The following is a 17,266-nucleotide window of genomic DNA, read 5'->3' on the forward strand; positions in this document are numbered from 1 at the left end:
AGGACGAGGACGAGCCCATTCCCCTCCCCCCTCCCAATACCCAGAGCCCATAGAAGCCCACCTTCCAACAAGGTATTCACAGTGCGACGCAACTCAGGACCACGAACCTTGGGCTGACATTTCCTTTCATAATCCAGAGTCCAATTTTAGTGCCCTGTTACCCAGTTTGGCCCAGTTAAGTCAGGAGTTATTGGAGAGCAATTAGGAGTGGCTTATCATCTCTGCCGCAGCGTAGGGGTACTGAAGTTACCCTCACTGTCTCAATAAAAAAGAGAAATACCGCAGATGCTGGAATCTAGACTCACCTTTTGGGCAGGATTTTTGGCTTTGCCGTTTTCAGGGCGCAATCGGAGGTGTTAAATTTACCGCCCGATTGACGCTAGCGCCTAATGGGTTAATTTTCGTCAACGGTGCCCTGCACCAGGCACGGAGCGCAAAAGGAGGCGTTGTCCAACTTTCGCGGTGCACAAACGGGAACCTCGCCAACTAAAGTGTGGGGCCGGGAGCGCGCCGAGAGAGGCCTTGGGAGAGGGGGGAAAATTTCCCCAAAACATTGCCAACACCCTTACAACACAAATCACTACAAAAATATAAAAGAACACTGGAACTCGCCTTTTTTGCAGTTTATCCCCCTCACCGCCGCCGGCAGGGCTGGCCCGCTGTGTTTTCCCTGGGGGTCGTCGCGGGGCGCGTTTCGGGGCGTACGGGTCGGGCGTTTGTCGAAACTTCTGCCGGTGTCACAAGGAGCGCCGTTACACACCCGGCGCAGATCTCCCCGGCGGTGATTCTAAGCGCCGCCACAAACCCGACCCGAGGATCTCAACGGGACACAAAAGAGCCCACTGCCACATTTCTTGCCGCGGAGGGTCCAAACCCCCCCCCCCCCCCACCGCCCGGGTGAAACTTGGGTCACAAACGATCCGAAATTCCAACCCTTTGTTTCCTAACCTGTGCTATTAGCATCTCAATTCAGCCCATCACCCCCTTTGTCTCTCAAATCTCTTCTGCCTTCACACCCTATCACAGGCCTTCCCTTATGTTCTTTCAAACCTTCTCCCCTCCTCCGCCTTTCAGCGCCCCACCTGTGACAGGAATTGTACAGCCACCTAAGGACTCATTTTTAGAGTGGAAGCAAATCTTCCTCGATTCCGAGGGACTGCCTCTGATGATGATGACCTCCTTAAGAATCGGTTACACTTCAAACTATTGCCAGTTGTGACGAAGGGTCATCGACCTGAAAGGTTAACTGTGTTTCTCTCTCCGCAGATGCTGCCTGACCTTTTGAGTATTTCCAGCATTTTCTGGGTTTTTTTAACCTCACTGCCTCCACTCTGGTTGGGTTCAGCTATTGCAGCACAGGTTAGGAAACAGACCTTCCCCACTGCGTACAGTTAAACCACCGAGCCACCGGGGAGCTGGAAACGACGACTGAATGTATCTGTGCTGCATTTCCCCCAAGAACACATCTACACGAAGGCCAAATAGGTTCAATCAATCAAAGATCCTCGCTCTGTGCAACTAACTCTCTCTGTGGAGGTGGTGGGAAATCGAAACGTGGGACGCCAACAATTAGCTTGTGAAATTGGACATGTGGAAGAAGTCAATTTGTTTTCTGATCACAGGCGTGCGGAAAGCGGCAGCTGCGGAGTTAGTCAGAGGCATCAGGGACTCCCTCGGAGAAGGAAGATGCTTTATTAGACTATGAATCTACTTGAGAGAGTCTGGAACCCCAGACCTCATCAATTTAAACAAAAAATGTAAATTGAAAAGAAAAATAATCGAACAGGTCTTCGGCAGAGCCAGCCAATGTGGGGGTTGTGCAAGACCCAACACTTACTTGATTTAGATAGTCTCACCTTTTTACTGCAGAATAATGGATCAACTCAGCTCAGAATTCCTGACTGCGACTGGCAAAGGCCTAAATTAAGAGTCACACAGTTGAAAATGAGCAGGAGTTCTGTTCCACTGGGACTCCGCCCACTTCACCCCGTGAGAGCATTTACTGTGGTGCTCACCATCCCCCACAGCCAGGGGACACCCACTGTATTTAAATATTCGTGGCTGAGTGGAATCAGGTTACACGAGGGGGGGGGGGGTGGGGGGCTCTGTGTCCACCTGCTGGACATTCCAGATGTGCGTCTGCAAACTGAGCTGGCCAGACCTTGGCTGGACACACAATCCGTGCAAACAATGACTCCTCCTCCTGCCGAAGGCCGAGACACTCGATTCCTCAGAAAGAGCACTAGCAATTCCCGTCCAACAGTAAAAGAGGGTGGCTCACACCCCTGAAAGAAAGACTTGCATTTATAAAGCGCCTTTCACAACCACCGGACATCTCAAAGCTCTTTACAGCCAATGAAATACTTTTGGAGTGTGGTCACTGTTGGAATGTAGGAAACGCGGCAGCCAATTTACGCTCAAGCAAGCTCCCAAAAACAGCAGTGTGAAAATGACCAGATAATCTGTTTTTGTTATGTTGATTGAGGGATAAATATCGGCCAGGACACCGGGGATAACTCCCCTGCTCTTCTTCGACATAGTGCCATGGGATCTTTTATGTCCACTTGAGAGAGCAGACGGGGCCTCGGTTTAATGTTTCATCTGAAAGACGGCACCTCTGACAGTGCAGCACTCCGTCAGCACTGCACTTGAGCGTCACCTTAGAATTTTGTGCCCAAGTTCCTGGAGTGAGACTTGAACCCACAACCTTCGGACTCAGAGGCGGGAGTGCCTCAGCTGACAACTCATACCTAACTATCTCCGTCACAATCCCGGGCCATGGGAGCCTGTCTCCTCTTTGCCAGATTTTCCTCCCCCTCTGCTGTAACTATTTACACCTCCCAAGGATCCTCTTGTGTTTCTATACTTGCCCCATTAACAATTCTTTATGCCTCTTTCCTTTTGTCAATTAATCACTTCTGCCCTCCGCCCTATGAATCACAGACCTTTCCCCTTTGTTCTTTTCCCTGGCTCCGTACTTGCTTAAAAGTCGTTAATCTCTCGAACATCTTCCAGTTCTAATGAAAGGTCATCATCCCGAACCGTTAATTCTTGTTTCCAGAATCTCCACCGATGCTGCCTGACCTGCTGAGTGTTGCTAGTAGCATTTTCTGTTTTTACAGAAGAACATAAGAAATAGGAGCAGTAGGCCATTCGGCCCCTCGAGTCTGCTCTTCTCCCTCAACTCCACTTTCTGCACTATCCCCATATCCCTCGATTCCCTTAATAGCCAAATATCTATCAATCTCTGTCTTTAATATACTCAATGACTGAGCCTCCACAGCCCTCTGGGGTAGAGAATTCCAAAGACTCACCATGAAGAAATCTTTACTCATCTCAGTCCTAAGTGGCCAACCCCCTATTCTGAGACTGTGATCCCTGGTTCTAGACTCTTCAGTCAGGGGAAACATCTCTCAGCATCTACCCTGTCAATTGTGTATGTTTGAATGAAATCGCCTCTCATTCTTCTAAACTCTAGAGAATATATTTCAGGTTTTGAGTATTTCGCCTTTGCTGCAGTATAGGTGGATCTTTCCCTGGCGATGATTCTTTAGCGAGGTTTTGGAAGGTCACCCTCTCGACAAGGGCCACCTCCACTTTAACAGTCGGCAAGCAAGGAGCCAGGAGTTGGGCTGCCCTGGAACCTGCTTTCAGGCTCTCGCACTGGGTTTGCTTTCCATCCCATCAGTTTTTGCCAGTCGTCTCTTGTCTTTCCCCCTTCAGCGTCGGCAAAACCCGCTCATTTGCAGAGGTGCCTTCAGAATTGCCTCATTCTCATTAAATTTTAATGACAACAATTTTCTGCTTGCCCGAGAAGTGCGTCCCGTACAACATCTGAATCTGATGCAAAGGAACTAATCTTGGAAAGTAGAACCACTGATCTATTCCTAGGCCTTCGCCCCTCTTTAACTGAAAGTTGCACAAGAATGGCCAAAATGAGGGAATTCAGTTATAGAAACATAGAAATCTACAGCGCAGAAGGAGGCCATTCTGGCCCATCGCGTCCGCGTCGGCCGACAAAGAGCCGCACGGCCCTCGGTCAGCAGCCCTGAAGGTTACATATAAACCTATGAACAATGGCAGAAAGGCAAAGAGCACCCAGCCCAACCAGTCCGCCTCACACAACTGCGATACCCCTAATACTGAAACATTCTACACTCCACCCCAACCGGAACCATGTGATCTCCTGGGAGAGGCAAAAACCAGATAAAAACCCAGGCCAATTTAGGGAGGAAAAAATCTGGGAAAATTTCTCCCCAATCCATCCAGACAATCGAAACTAGTCCAGATCATCACCCTGGCCATATTAAATTCCCTGCAGTTCTTACAATTATATCTGCGCCGGCCAACAAACGGTCATCCAATCTAATCCCAATTACCAGCTCTAGGTCCGTAACCCTGCAGGTTACGGCACTTCAAGTGCCCATCCAACCATCTCTTAAAAGTGGTGAGGGTTTCTGCATCCACCACTCTTCCAGGCAGCGAGTTCCAGATCCCCACAACCCCCTGCGTAAAGAAGCCCCCCCCTCAAATCCCCTCTAAAACTTCCACCAACCACCTTAAAACTATGCCCCCTCGTAATAGACCCCTCCACCAATGGAAATAGGCCCTTACTATCCACTATGTCCAGGCCCATAAATATTTTGTACACCTCAATGAGGTCTCCCCTCAACCTCCGCTGTTCCAATGAGAACAAACCCAACCTATCCAATCTGCATGTTCAGCCATGAACTCATTGAATGGCGGTGCAGGCTCGAAGGGCCAAATGGCCTACTCCTGCACCTATTTTCTATGTTTCTATGTCCTCATAACTAAGATTCTCCATTCCAGGCAACATCCTAGTAAATCTCCTCTGCACCCTCTCTAATGCAATCACGTCCTTTCTATAATACAGCGACCAGAACTGCACGCAGTACTCCAGCTGTGGCTGAACCAAAGTATTATACAATTTAAGCATAACCTCCCTGCTCTTTTATTCTATGCCTCGGCCAATAAAGGCAAGCATTCTGTATGCTTTCTTAACCACCTTATCTTCAGGGATCTGTGGAGAAGCACTCCAAAGTCCCTTTGTTTATCTACACTATTAATGGCCTACCACTTAATGTGTATACCCTTTCCTTATTAGCCCTCCCAAAGTGCATCACCTCACACTTCTCTGAATTAAATTCCATTTGCCACTGCTCTGCCCATCTGACCAGTAGATTGATATCCTCCTGCAGCCCATGACTTTCCTCTTCATTATCAACCACACAGCCAATTTTAGTGTTGTTGTCTGAAAACTTCTTAATCATACTCCCTATATTCAAATCTAAATCATTGATATATATACACCACAAAAAGCAAGGGACCCAGTACTGAGCCCTGTGGAACCCCACTGGAAATATCCTTCCAGTCACAAAAACATCCATCAACCATTACCCTTTGCTTCCTACCTCCAAGCCAATTTTGGATCCAACTTGCCACATTGCCTTGTATCCCATGGGCTTTAACCTTTGTGACCAGTCTACCATGTGGGACCTTATCAAAAACTTTGCTAAAGTCCATACACACTACATCGTACGTACTACCCTCATCGACCCTCTTGGTTACCTCCTCAAAAAATTCAATCAGGTTAGTCAAACACGATCTTCCCTTCACAAATCCGTGCTGACTGTCCCAAATTAATCCTTGCCTTTCCAAATGTAGATTTATCCTGTCTTTCAGGATTTTTGCCAATAATTTTCCCACCACTGAGGTTAGGCTGACAGGCCTGTAATTACGTGGAGAGATTGGAAAAGCTGGGATTGTGCTCCTTGGAACAGAGAAGATTAAGGGGAGATCTAATAGAGATATTCAAAATTATAAGGAATTTTGATAGTTTCTCTCTACTTGCTCTATTTCTTCTGGCAAGTGGGTTGGTAACCAAAGGTCATAGATTTTAAATAAATTGACCAGAAACTTAATTGGACCAGCCACATAAACACTGTGACAACAAGATCAGGTCAGAGGCTGGGTATTCTGCGGCGAGTGACTCGCCTCCTGTCTCCCCAAAGTCTTTCCATCATCTACAAGGCACGTCAGGAGTGTGATGGAATACTCTCCACTTGCCTGGATGAGTATTCCATCACACAAGGAGCTCAACACCATCCAGAACAAAGCAGCCTGCTTGATTGGCACCCCATCCACCACCTTAAATCTTCACTCCCTCCACCACCGGCGCACCGTGGCTGCAGTGTGTACCATCTACAAGACGTACTGCAGCAACTCGCCAAGGCTTCTTCGGCAGCACCTCCCAAACTCGCGACCTCTACCACCTAGAAGGACAAGGGCAGCAGGCGCATGGGAACACCATCACCTGCAAGTTCTCCTCCAAGTCACACACCATTCCTGACTTGGAAATATATCGCCGTTCCTTCATCATCGCTGGGTCAAAATCCTGGAACTCCCTCCCTCCCAAACAGCACTGTGGGGGTACCTTCACCACACGGACTGCAGCGGTTCAAGAAGGCACCTCACCACCATCTTCTCAAGGGCAATTAGGGATGAGCAATAAATGCCGGCCTTGCCAGCGACACCCACATACCAAAAAACAAAAAAATAAATGGACAAAAGTAGAAGGGAAATGAGAAATGTCTTCACACAGAGGGTTAAGATCTGGAACGCACTACCTGAAAGTGTGGTGGTATCAGATTCCATAGTAACTTTCAAAAGGCAATTGGAAATGTACTTGAAGAGGACTAATTTGCAGGGATATGGGGAAGACATTGAGAGTCTGGGACTGAATTGGACTGCTCTTTCAAAGAGCTGGCACAGGCACGACGGGCCGAATGGCTTGCTGTAAAATTCTATGCTTCTTCTACGAGTGTGAGCCCCGTCTAGCTTTTATTTTCCATGAGCGAAAATTGGGCCTCCGCTGTGTACCTCCATGACATCATAACTGAGATGGAGGAGTAAACACAAGGAATTTCAGCGACTAACCCAAGGCCTACCCCTTCACGGGACAGCGGAGACACTGCAGCTCCAAGGTGTTATGTATGCAACACCTTGTAACCAGCATTCTACCGCCAGCAGAGGGCGCATCTGCTGGAGTCCCAAGGGATCCCAGCATCCCTTGGGAGCACCACATAGAAGCAGGCCCCACATGCTGTGCCAGCACTCTGGAGTCAGAATGAAGAGACTAAGGTCACACTTGCTCAAGTCTACAGTACTCAGTCACATTGCTTTATTTGAGATATAACACAAGGTGCAGCCTGTCCTCACTGCTTTCAGGTTAACCCGACCCACGCAAGGGCTGGCTTTCTGCGGCAGTACTTGCATTCCTTGCGTGGTCTGCAGGCAAAGGACCCAAAATTGCCCTTCGCCCGATTGGAGGCGGTAACCTTGTGGAAGTCCCGCCCCCGACGCGGAATTGGGCCCTGCGCCCCTCAAAGGAAGCGGAGGGCTGTCTCCGGTGCTCCAGGGGCAGTAGCACTGCACGGAGTCCAGTGCCACGCCAATTTCGGGGGGGGGGGGGGGGGCGGGGAGTTGGGGGGCACGGCACAGCCAGGACATCCCTCCCTTAACCTCCGGGGCAATTTCCCCGGAGACGTTAGCGCCTCCCCCCACCCCCCCACCCCCACAGCGGAAACACCATTGCGCCCAGTTAACGCTCCCCGGAGGCACTACTAGAGCTATAAAAAGGAGCAATTTTGGCCCCAAAACCTCAGGCAACAAACAGGTCTCTGTTGGCTAGAAGAGCAATACTCTTTGTGGGCGGAAGACGAACATAACATAAGAAATCGGAGCAGGAGTGGACCATTCGGTCCTCCGGGCCTGTTGATCATGGCTGATCTTCTACCTCAACTCCACTTTCCTGCACTATCCCCATATCCCTTGATATCCTTAATATTCAAAAATCTATCGACCTGTCTTGAATATAATCAATGTTGAGCCTCCACAGCCCTCTGGGGTAGAGATTTCCAAAGATTCACCACCCTCAGTGAAGAAGTTTCTCCTCATCTCATAGAAATATAGAAAAGAGATGCAGGAGTAGGCCATTCAGCCCTTCGAGCCTGCACCACCATTCAATATGGTCAGAGCTGATCATGCAACTTCAGTACCTCTTCCTGCTTTCTCTTCATACCCCTTGATCCCTTTATCCGTAAGGGTCACATCTAAGTCCCTTTTGAATATATCTAACGAACTGGCCTCAACAACTTTCTGTGGTAGAGACTTCCACAGGTTCACAATTCTCCGAGTGAAGAAGTTTCTCCTCATCTTAGTCCTAAATGGCTTACCTCTTATCCTTAGACTGTGACCCGTGGTTCTGGACTTCCTCAACATCGGGAACATTCTTCCTGCATTTAACCTGTCCAATCCCGTCAGAATTTTATATGTTTCTATGAGATCCCCTCTCATTCTTCTAAATTCCAGCGAATATAAGCCTAGTAGATCCAGTCTTAATTCATATGTCAGTCCTGCCATCCCGGGTCTCAGTCCTAAATGGCTGACCCCTTATTCTGAGACTGTGACCCGTGGTTCGAGACTCTCCAGCCAGGGGGAAACATTCTCCCTGCATCTACTCTGTAAAGCCCTGCAAGAATTTTGTATGTTTCAATGAGATCACCGGTCATTCTTCTAAACTCTAGAGCATATAAGCCTAGACTACTCAACAAAACACATATCCATCAAACAGGGGCAAGGAATCACCATTTATATCGTCTGTACTGCAACATTTCTCTCTGTCCACTATGCATCTCCCACTGTCAACTTCAAACACTGAACAGTTTAATTGTGGACTAGTCTTCTCTTCTTGGGCAGTCCCTCGGAACCGAGGATGACTTGCTGCCAAAACCAAGAGAGTTCTCGGGTGACTGATGAGTCCAATGCGGGACCCACAGTCTCCGTCAGAGATAGGGCAGACGGTGGTTGGAGGGACGGGTGGGTGGGGTGCTTGGGTTGTTGTGCGCTCCTTCCGCTGTTTGCGCTTGGCTTCCCGCGTGCTCCCGGCGAAGAGACCCGAGGATTTCGGCGCCTTCCCGGATGCTTCTCCTCCACTTTGAGCGGTTTTGGGCCAGGGACTCCCAGGTGTCGGTGGGGATGTTGCACTTTTTCCAAGGAGGCTGAGGGTGCCCTTGAAGCGTTTCCTCTGCCCACCTGGGGCTCTCTTGCCGTGTCGGAGCTCCAAGTAGAGCGCGTGTTTTGAGAGTCTCGTATCGGGCATGCGGTCTTAATGGTTTAAAATACAACCAATATATACCACCGTCAATTAGGGGTTTAGAATTATAGGAACATAGGAGGAGGCCATTCAGCCCCTCGAGCCTGTTCTGCCAGTCCATGAAATCATGGCTGATCTGTATATTAACTCTAGTCACCCGTAATACCCTAGGCTAGCACAAATCTATCGCTCCCAGATTTAAAGTTATTAATGGAGCTGGCATCTATTGCTTTTGGTGGGAGAGAGTTCCACACTTCTACAACCCTCTGCGTGAAGAAGTGTTTCCGAACTTCTGCCTGGCTCTGATTTGAAGGTTAAGTCCCCATGTCCTAGACGCCCCCACCAGCGGAAAAAAGTTTCTCTCTATGTACCCGCTCAGTTCCTTCCAAAATCCTAAAAAACCTCAATCAAATCACCCCTTAATCTTCGACACTCCAGGGTATGCAAGCTTAGTTTGCGTAACTTCTCCTCACATTGATGAACTCTCCGACTTAACATGTCCCACATGATAACAGGAAAGCGCTTTTGAGACATCCGGTGGTCGTGAAAGGCGCTATATAAATGCAAGTCTTTCTTTTTAACAGCATGCGGGAGGCTGTGACTGCCCCCTGCTGCCCAACTCGATAAATTACTCAACTTGCCAGTTGAATTTAAATTAAGCGGGTAACAGCTGTGTTAACACGTAGCACAGACAAGAATTTAAACATTCACTGGCTCTCCAAAAATAGCACGGAAGAAATTAAACCCATTTGTACAAATGCTTAAACTGTCTTTCAAACTTGCTCAACAAAAAGCCAATAATTTCACAGAATTTCAGACTCTTAGAAGGCCATACAGTTCACAGTGCATTAGGAGCTCATCTGGCACATTGTGCCTGCTCCCAAGCAAGAGCTACCTACCTAATCTAATATCCCAGCCCATTCTCTATATCCTTTTTTTAAAATCATAAAACCATACAGCACAGGAGTCGTCTGTAATGTACTTGCTTCAGGATCAAGTGATGGAGGAGCCTCAGCCCTTGCTCTTGTCCAACAGGTTCGAGGCTCTTACTCCCTGTGTGGACGAGAGCAGGGACTGCAGGAAGGATGAGCAAACTGACCACAGCGCCGTGGTACAGCGGGGAGTAAAATGAAATGTTGTAGTGGTAGGGGACAGTATCATTAAGGGGATAGATAAGGTTCTCAGTTTGGGTGGAGATAAGGAATAATAAAGGGAAAAAGTTGCTGGTGGGCGTAGTCTCTAGGCCCCCTAACAGTAACTACATTGTTGGACAGAGTATAAATCAAGAAATAATAGAGGCTTGTAAAAAAGGAACGGCAATAATCATGGGCGATTTTAACCTTCATATTGATTGGACAAAGCAAATTGGCCAGGGTAGCCTTGAGGAAGTGTTCATAGAGTGTATCCGGGATCGATTCTTTGAACAGTACATTGCGGAACTAACCAGGGAGCAGGTTATCTTATATCTAGTACTGTGTAATGAGACAGGATTAATAAATGATCTCCTAGTAAAGGATCCTCTCGGAATGAGTGACCATAACATGGTTGAATATCAAATTCAGTTGGAGGGTGAGAAAGTTGGATCTCAAACCAGTGTCCGAAGCTTAAACAAAGGAGACTACAAAGCTATGAAGGCAGAGTTGGCTAAAGTGGACTGGGAAAAAAGATTAAAGTGTGGGACGGGTGATGAGCAGTGGCAGACATTTCATAACTCTCAACAAAAATATATCCCAATGAGAAGGAAAGACTGCAAGAGAAGGGATAACCATCTGTGGCCAGCCAAGGAAATAAGAGATGGTATCAAATTGAAAACAAGGGCATACAATGTGGCCAAGACTAGTGGGAGGCCAGAGGATTGGGAAACTTTTAAAAGCCAGCAAAGAACAATTAAAAAAATAAAAGAGAGGGAATATAGATTATGAAAGTAAACTAGCACGAAATATAAAAACAGATAGTAAGAGTTTCTACAGGTACATAAAAAGGAAAAAAGAGTGGCTAAAGTAAATGTTGGTCCCCATGAGGACAAGACTGGGGAATTAATAATGGGGAATGGAAATGGCAGAGACATTGAACAAATATTTTGTATTAGTCTTCACAGTAGAAGACACTAAAACATCCCAATAGGGGATAATCAAGGGGCTATAGGAGGCAGTGGGAGGGGGGGGGGGGGGAGGAATTTAATACAATCACTATCATTAAAGAAGTAGTACTCGGTAAAATAATGGGACTAAAAGTCCCCTGGACCTGATGGCTTGCATCCTAGGGTCCTAAAAGAAGTGGCTGCAGAGATAGTGGATGCATTGGTTGTAATCTATCAAAATTCCCTGGATTCTGGGGCGGTCCCAACAGATTGGAAAACTGCAAATGCAACGCCCGTATGTAAAATAGGAGGCAGACAGAAAGCAGGAAACTATAGACTGGTTAGCCTAACATCTGTCGTTGGGAAAATGCTGGAGTCCATTATTAAGGAAGCAGTAGCAGGACATTTAGTAAAGCATAATTCAATCAAGCAGAATCAGCATGGTTTTATGAAAAGGAAATCACGTTCGACAAATTTGCTGGAGTTCTTTGAGGATGTAATTTGTAGGGTGGATAAGGGGGAACCAGTGAATGTGGTGTATTTGGATTTCCAGAAGGCATTCGATAAGGTGCCACATAAAAGGTTACTGCAAAGGATAAAAGTTCACGGGGTTGGGGGTAATATATTAGCTTGGATTGAGGATTGGCTAACTAACAGAAAACAGAGATTCGGGATAAACGGGTCATTTTCCAGTTGGCAAACAGTAACTAGTGGGGTGCCGCAGGGATCGGTGCTGGGGCCTCAACTATTTACAATCTATATTAATGACTTGGATGAAGGGACCGAGTGTAATGTAGCTAAGTTTCCTGACGATACAAAGATGGGTGGGAAAGCAAATTGTGAGGAGGACACAAAAAACCTGTAAAGTGATATAGACAGACTAAGTGAGTGGGCAAAAATTGGCAGATGGACTATAAAGTAGGAAAATGTGAGGTTATCCACTTTGGCAGAAAAAAAATAGAAAAGCAAATTCTAATTTAAATGGAGAAAAATTGCAAAGTGCTCCAGTACAGGGGGACCTGGGGGTCCTTGTGCATGAAACACCAAAAGTTAGTATGCAGGAACAGCAAGTAATCAGGAAGGCAAATGGAATGTTGGCCTTTATTGCAAGGGGTATAGAGTATAAAAGCAGAGAAGTGCTGCTACAACTGTACAGGATATTAGTGAGGCCACACCTGGAGTAGTGTGTACAGTTTTGATCTCCGTATATAAGGAAGGATATACTTGCATTGGAGGCTGTTTACAGTAGGTTCACTAGGTTGATTCTGGAGAAGATGGGGTTGACTTCTGAAGATAGGTTGAGTAGGTTGGGACTATACTCATTGGAGGGGATCTTATCGAAACATACAAGATAATGAGAAGGCTCGACAAGATGGATACAGAGAGGATATTTCCACTCATAGGGGAAACTAAAACTAGGGGGATAGTCTCAGAATAAGGGGCTGCCCATTTAAAACTGAGATGAGGAGGATTTTCTTCTCTGAGGGTTGTAAATCTGTGGAATTCTCTGCCCCAGAGAGCTTTGGAGGCTGGGTCATTGAATATATTTAAGGCAGAGATAGACAGATTTTTGAGCAATAAGGGAATAAAGGGTTATGGGGAACGGGCAGGGAAGTGGAACTGAGTCCATGATCAGATCAGCCATGATCTTATTAAATGGCTCAGCAGGCTCAGGGGGTCAAATGGCCAACTCCTGCTCCTATTTCTTGTGTTCATGGGTTCTTTGCTTAATAATTTATAGCAACACATTGCTATTAAGAGTTGGTTTATTAGCAAAGGTTTATCAATCACACTACACATACCCAGTTCATCCATCAGGCTCACAACTGCATACCTCATCGTGGATCGTCCGAACCCAACTGGCTGGGGTTTTATTGAGTCTTATTGAACATCATGTGACTGGCTAAGCCACTCACAACTCAATAGCTCTACCAACCTGTGAGTATACTCTCAGGTGCATATAATTAGAGGCCATTCGGCCCATCATGCCTGTGCCGGCTCTTTGAAAGAGCGATCCAATTAGTCCCACTCCCCCTGGCTCTTTCCCCTTAGCCCCGCAATTTTCTCCTCCACACGAGCCTGCTCCCACCCCTCTTCATCTCACCCTATCAGCAGCTCCTTCCATTTTCTTCCCCCACCACCCCCCTCTCGTGCTTTCCTCTTTAAATGCATCTATTTAGACGTCAGGGGGAAGTAGAAAGCTGGTTTCTAAAAAAGGAACAAAGTGATCACCTTGCAGACAGATGGCACTCTAATAGTTGCAACAGAAATGAGTGCCTTGGTTGTAAACTTGCTGAAAGCTTGGTTTGCCTGTTGATTAGGATGACCTGCACCCATTTACAACAAGGAGCTCACTCCCACCGTGAGCAATGCTGGCTTCCTTGGCTCCCTCAGACTCTCGCGCAGTGTTTCGCATCTCTTGGGCCGGTTTGGTTGGAATGTCCGGTTTCGGAGCCGAAACAGTGCATGATTAGGTATAAAAAGACCTGCATTTATATAGCACCCTTCACGACTAGTGGACGTCTCAAAGTGCTTTACAGCCAATGAAGTACTTATTGAAGTGTAGTCACTTGTAATGTAGGAAACGTGGCAGCCAAATTGTGCACAGCAAGCTCCCACAAACAGCAATGTGATAATGACCAGATAATCTCTGTTGTGTTGATTGAGGGATAAATATTGGCCAGGACACTGGGGATAACTCCCATGCTCTTCTTCGAAATAGCGCCATTGGGATCTTTTACGTCCACCTGAGAGAGCAGATGGGACCTCGGTTTAACGTCTCATCCGAAAGACTGCACCTCTGACAGTGCAGCACTCCCTCAGCACTGCACTGGAGTGTCAGCCTGGATTTAAGTGCTCGAGTACCTGGAGTGGGACTTGAACCCACAACCTTCTGACTCAGAGGCGAGGGTGCTGCCCACTGAGCCACGGCTGGCACATTAGAGGGTGAGGTTTCAGTAACATTTGATAATAAAGAGGAGCCGTGGGCAATCTTTGCTGTTCCAAATAGTGCAAAGAATTCTGCCTCATCAGTTGCAATTCCTTTCCCAATTTCAGCTTTGCAATGTTCCACGCTTTGGAAATACTGGAGCTGCAGCTCCTCCTGGTGACTGACCTGGTTAAGACATTCAGTAGCTGAGTCAGAACAAACCCCAGCTTCGAGTCAGTCCTTGTCTGCGCAATCAGAGCTGTACAGTTTGCCTCAGCTTTTACTCCTGGGTTCGGGAAGAGGAAATCGGGCAAGAATTCCTGCTGTAGGTCATTATCCAGTGACCCCTGTTGGAAATGGGCACATGCGGATGTCACCGAAGGAGGCCATTTGGCCCATCGTGCCTGTGCCATCTGATTGAAAGAGTGATCCAATTAGTCCCACTCCCCCGCTCTTTCCCCATAGCTCTGCAAATTTGTCCTTTTCAAGCATATATCCACTTCCTTTTGAAAGTTACTATTCAATCTGCTTTTGACAAGGTCCCGCACAAGAGATTGGTGTGCAAAATCAAAGCACATGGTACTAGGGGTAATGTACTGACGTGGATAGAGAACTGGTTGGCAGCCAGGAAGCAGAGAGTCGGGATAAACGGGCCCTTTTCAGAATAGCCGGCAGTGACTAGTGGAGTGCCTCAGGGCTCAGTGCTGGGACCCCAGCTCTTTACAATATACATTAAATGATTTGGATGAAGGAATTGAGTGTAATATCTCCAAGTTTGCAGATGACACTAGGCTGGGTGGCAGTGTGAGCTGTGAGGGGGACACTAAGAGACTGCAGGCGAGTGGACAAAATGCATGGCAGATGCAGTATAATGTGGATAAATGTGAGGTTATCCATTTTGGGGGCAAAAACACCAAGGCAGAATATTATCTGAATGGCGGCTGCTTAGGAAAAGGGGAGGTGCAACGAGACCTGGATGTCATGGTTCATCAGTCATTGAAAGTTGACATGCAGGTACAGCAGACGGTGAAGGCGGCAAATGGTATGTTGGCCTTCATAGCTAGGGGATTTGAGTATAGGAGCAGGGAGGTCTTACTGCAGTTGTACAGGGCCTTGGTGAGGCCTCACCTGGAATATTATGTTCAGTTTTGGTCGCCTAATCTGAGGAAGGACGTTCTTGCTATTGAGGGAGTGCAGCGAAGGTTCATCAGACTAATTCCAGGGATGGCTGGACTGTCATATGGATCAACTGGGCCTTTATTCACTGGAGTTTAGAAGGATGAGAGGGGATCTCATAGAAGCGTGTAAGATTCTGACGGGACTGGACAGGTTAGATGCGGGTAGAATGTTCCCGATGTTGGTAAAGTCCAGAACCAGGGGACAGAGTCTTAGGATAAGGGGTAGGCCATTTAGGACTGAGATGAGGAGAAACTTCTTCACTCAGAGTTGTTAACCTGTGGAATTCCCTGCCGCAGAGAGTTGTTGATGCCAGTTCATTGGATATATTCAAGGGGGAGTTAGATATGGCCCTTACGGTTAAGGGGATCAAGGGGTATGGAGAGAAAGCAGGAAAAGGGTACTGAGGGAATGATCAGCCATGATCTTATTGAATGGTGGTGCAGGCTCGAAGGGCCGAATGGCCTACTCCTGCACCTATTTTCTATGTTTCTATGTTTCCACTGCCCTTTAAGGCATTCCAGATTTTTCGCTGCGTTAAAAAAAACAAATTTAATTTCCCCTGGTTCTTTTGGCAATTATCTTAAATCTGTGTCCTCTGGTTACTGACCTCCCCTGCCAGTGGAAACAGTTTCTCCCGACGTACTCTTATCAGAACCCCTCATAATTTTGAACACCTTTGTTAAATCTCCCCTTAACCTTCCCTGCTCCAAAGAGAATAATCCCGGCTTCTCCAGTCTCCCCTCATCCCTTGCACTGTGTGTTGCAAAGACGGAAATTGCGCTCAACTATGGTGTCCCCCTCCCCTTGTCATAAAGCTTGGCAGCTCTCGTTGTCGAAGCTCCCATAAGAACATAAGAACTAGGAGCAGGAGTAGGCCATTTGATGTGATCTTGGCCTCAACTCCACTTCCCTGCCCGCTCCCCATAACCCTTCACTCCCTTATCGTTCAAAAATCTGTATCTTCCATGTGAATAATGACTATTTGGGTCATGTACCGGTGGGTAACATGGCCTGTGCCACACTACCTTAAGGAGGAAGTCAAAGACAAAGATTTTCTTTTTAATGTCCATGAGATCAGAATTTTTTAAAACCCACAAAAGGTTGTTAACAAATGGCATTGAATAGCAGTGCGCCTGACATTCTTACTGAAACTTTAAAGGTGATGTAGGAACCAGTGCTAAAAGCCTGGACACTAGTGCCTGGGTGAATGATTTGTGAGTCACCAACAGTTCCTTGGTGTTTGGGATGCAGCATGTACTGTGATTAAAACGTGTGGATAGCAGCTAGATTGGAAATATTTTTAGATGGTGCGGTCATTCAAATAAATGCAGTCTGTGGCTGGGAGCATTTTGAAACGTCTGCAAGTAAACGATGTAACTATTTGTACTGCACTTTTTTTGCACATGCGTCTGTCAAGCCCCGCCCCCACGTCGTGTCAGTCAAGCTCTGCCAGCTCCCCCTCCCCCGAATCATTCCCATTGCTGTTTGTGGGAGCTTGCTGTGCGCAAGTTTGTTGCCGCGTTTCCCACATTACAACGGTGACTGCACTTCGAAAGTACTTCATTGGCTGTAAAGTGCTTTGAGACAGCCAGTGGTCATGAAAGGCGCTATATAAATGCAAGTTCTTTCTTTCTTTCTTCTGAGACTATTGTCTACTTTCAGGGTCCAGCTCCATGTGTGGGCACTACCCAGACTTTTATCAACATGGCTATTATTTATTTGGGATCAGTCAATATTCAAAGCCACAGCCATGTCTAACGCTGTCCACAGCAGCAACGCGCACACGGCCATCGTCAGTCGGCGATGGAACGAGGGGACACTCTGTGGTGATGGGACTGTCGCCCATCAAAGACGGCAGGAGAGAAAGCCAAGAGGAGAACATTGGTGGCAAAGAGCAAAAACA

The 17,266-nt window shown here is 47.2% G+C and overlaps 1 protein-coding gene across 1 annotated transcript in view; it reads right to left on the minus strand.

Annotated features, from left to right (window-relative positions):
- The window catches only part of LOC139228278 (uncharacterized), a 104,867-nt gene that overhangs the window by 19,231 nt on the left and 68,370 nt on the right, over window positions 1-17,266 (minus strand). The gene's annotated exons all lie outside the window — the stretch shown is intronic.

The sequence above is a fragment of the Pristiophorus japonicus genome, chromosome 17 (genome assembly GCF_044704955.1).
Source record: "Pristiophorus japonicus isolate sPriJap1 chromosome 17, sPriJap1.hap1, whole genome shotgun sequence".
Taxonomy (NCBI): domain Eukaryota; kingdom Metazoa; phylum Chordata; class Chondrichthyes; family Pristiophoridae; genus Pristiophorus; species Pristiophorus japonicus.